Consider the following 3,290-nt stretch of genomic DNA (forward strand, 5'->3'; position numbering starts at 1 on the left):
TCTCTCAGCGTTTCGGGGTCGCCATTTCCAGCCGTTCTTCCGGCCGGGACACGGGGAAAAGAGGACACCTCTTTAACCCAGAGCCCAGGTCCCCGGGACTCTGGAGCTGGGGCATGAAGAAAAGGGCCCAAACTTGCAATGTTGGTTATGTGTACAGGGGAGTGCTGGGCAGGGGAGTGGGGTCTGGCAGGTTAGAGCAGGGAGGCTGGGAGCCAGGACTCCTGGGTCTCTCCTGGCTCTGCGAGGGCAGTACGGGCTAGTAGTTAGAGCAGGGGACATGAACATTCACATTCGCAGCTGGCTTTGACTGACGCTCCCTGACTCGTCTCTGTCTCCTCGGGACACTAGGACGAGAAAAAGGAGAGAGAAAAGTGAAGGGCTCAAATAAGTGGGGTGGAAAACAGCATCTCCCCAACCTGGCATCAGTAAAGTATCTGATACCATCAGCAGAGCTGGGCGGGACCCCAGGCCTGGGCTGGCAGAGGCTGCGGGTCGGGAGTGAGGGGCACCGGCAGAGCGGGGAGGCAGAGTGGAGGGGCAGGGCTGGGGGGGCAGGCAGAGCGGGGGGGCAGGGCTGGGGGGGCTGCAGGGCGGGAGGGGGGGCAGGGCAGAGCGGGGGGGCAGGGCTGGGGGGGCTGCAGGCGGGAGGGGGGGCAGGGCAGAGTGGGGGGCAGGGCTGGGGGGGCTGCAGGGCGGGAGGGGGGGGGCAGGGCAGAGCGGGGGGCAGGGCTGGGGGGGCTGCAGGGCAGAGCAGGAGGCAGGGCTGGGGGGGCTGCAGGGCGGGGAGGGGGGCAGGGCAGAGCGGGGGGGCAGGGCTGGGGGGGCTGCAGGGCAGAGCGGGAGGCAGGGCTGGGGGGGGCTGCAGGGCGGAGAGGGGGGGGCAGGGGCAGAGCGGGGGGATCTGGTCACTCACGTTTCCTCTGGTAGCACAGGCTGGTCCCCAGGGCGCCGGCGGCGAGGCCAAAGTGCAGATCAGCCCACGCAGGAAAAGCCACAAGAGGACGAATCCGTCGGGCTTCACGTCCGTGGGCTCTGAATGGGATAGGAGGGAGGAGAACGGGATTGTGGGAAATTAATACTATGTGGGGCGGGAGAGAGAACCCAGGAGTCCTGGCTCCCAGCCCCCCCATTCTAATCACTAGGCCCCACTCCCCTCCCAGAGCTGGGGAGAGAACCCAGGAGTCCGGGCTCCCAGCCCCCCCCGTTCTAATCACTAGGCCCCATTCCCCTCCCAGAGCCGGGAGAAGAACCCAGGAGTCCTGGCTCCCAGCCCCCCTGCTCTAACCACCAGCCCCCACTCCTCTCCCAGAGCTGGGGAGAGAACCCAGGAGTCCTGGCTCCCAGCCCCCCCCCGCTCTAACCACCAGCCCCCACTCCCCTCCCAGAGCCGGGGAGAGAACCCAGGAGTCTGGCTCCCAGCCCCCCCCTGTTCTAACCACCAGCCCCACTTCCCCTCCCAGGCCCAGGGAGAGAACCCAGGAGTCCTGGCTCCCAGCCCCCCCCCCTCCCCCCGCTCTAACCACCAGCCCCCACTCCCCTCCCAGGCCCAGGGAGAGAACCCAGGAGTCCTGGCTCCCAGCTCCCCCCTCCCCCCCCGCCTCTAACCACCAGCCCCCACTCCCCTCCAGGCCCAGGGAGAGAACCCAGGCGTCCTGGGCTGCCCGGACTCACCCGCTTTCAGCACCTGGAGCCACGTCCCATTCCCCGCCCCCTCGCCCAGGGTGGGGATCTTCACCAGGCAGCGGTAGGTCCCGGTGTCGTAGGGTCTCAGCTCCCGCAGCTCCATGTCGGCTCCTCCGCTCCCGCAGGAAGCTCCGGTCCTGGGCCCGGCTCACCCGGCCCCTGAACTCCTGGGTCCCGTCGCTCAGCTCCAGCCGGGCGCCCGCCACCTCCTTCACCCAGGTGTAGCTGCCCAGCCGGGCTCCCGGGTGCTGTTGTAGGAGCAGGGCAGGGTGACGGAGCCGCCCTCGGTGCCCCTGCACGGAGGCCGGGCTGGGAGACCCCACAGGTCCTGTGCCCGGCAGCCTGGCAAAGAGACGGGACAGAGGGAAATCAGGCCTGGAGTCGGGCAGGGGCCTGTCCCCTCTGGGGGCGCCGGCTCCCACCCGGCCGCAGGGCAGGGACTGGCTGGCTCAGGGGGGTGGGGAATGGTGCAGGGACCTGTCCCCCCTCTGGGGGGCACCGGCTCCCACCCGGCCCCAGGGCGGGGACTGGCTGGCTTGGGGGGGCAGGGAATGGGGCACGGGGCCATATGTCGGCCAGACCACGTCAGCCCGATGGCCTGTCTGTGGCAGGCCCCGCAATGAACAGACCGGGCGATTATCGAGGGCTCCAGCCCCGGCCGGCCAGTCCCAGCCTCTGACTCCAAACCGGCTCAAACCCGAATCAAAACCAGCTTGTGAAATGGTGATTCTCCTGCTGAGAGAAACCGCCACGTAATTCATACTATGCGTCGGCTGCCTTCAGGGGCTGGATCCGCCCGAGCCCCCTTCTCCCCCCGCCCACCAGCTCTCTATCCCCATCCACCCCCCATCATCATCACATCTATCCATCCCCATCCACCCCATCCATCCATCTGTCTGTCTATCCCCATCCCACCCCCTCTATCTATCCATCCATCCATCTCTCCTCTCATCCCCATCCACCCCCATCATCATTGTCCATTCACATCCACCCCTTCTATCTATCTATCCCCACACACCACCCTCCATCCATCCATCCATCCATCAAACCACTCTATCTATCCATCCCCACACACCCCTCCATCCATCCATCCACCCCCACTATCTATCTATCCCCAGCCACCCCCTCTATCTATCTGTCTATCTATCTATCTATCACCTTTTCCAACACTCTACATATTTCTGGCTGATGCACAGATAGGAAACACTCGCCGGTTTCTCTCATCCCCTCACCGAACAATTCCCCATTCCCTTCTTTCATATTTTCTTCCTTTTCTACAGTTCGAGTCTCGTTTCCTTTCCGTTTGGGTCCTTGGCCTTTGTACTTTTCCACACAAAGCAAATGTCCCCAACAGCGTGTGAGACCCAGGACCTATCATGCCCAGACCCCAGTCGGTTTAGTGTCAGGGATCGGATTGTAACACGGTTACGTTGGAAAGAAATCCCAGGCATTTGCTGACGCGATAGTCACACATGGGGCGATAACTGAGTGCCTCTGAGTCTGAAATCAGTTGGGATTCACAGCTGGGATGAATCTTAAACCTCTTGCAAGAATGTACGGGGCTGAATTCTGAGTTGCTTTTACGCGATTAACTGGGCTACGTTTGA

The 3,290-nt window shown here is 64.0% G+C and overlaps 1 pseudogene; it reads right to left on the reverse strand.

Moving 5' to 3' along the window:
* Window positions 1–256: 256 nt before the first annotated feature.
* LOC128847415 (natural cytotoxicity triggering receptor 3-like) overlaps window positions 257–3,290 on the reverse strand; it is a 4,651-nt pseudogene continuing 1,617 nt past the window's right edge.

The sequence above is a fragment of the Malaclemys terrapin genome, chromosome 13 (assembly GCF_027887155.1).
Source record: "Malaclemys terrapin pileata isolate rMalTer1 chromosome 13, rMalTer1.hap1, whole genome shotgun sequence".
Taxonomy (NCBI): domain Eukaryota; kingdom Metazoa; phylum Chordata; order Testudines; family Emydidae; genus Malaclemys; species Malaclemys terrapin.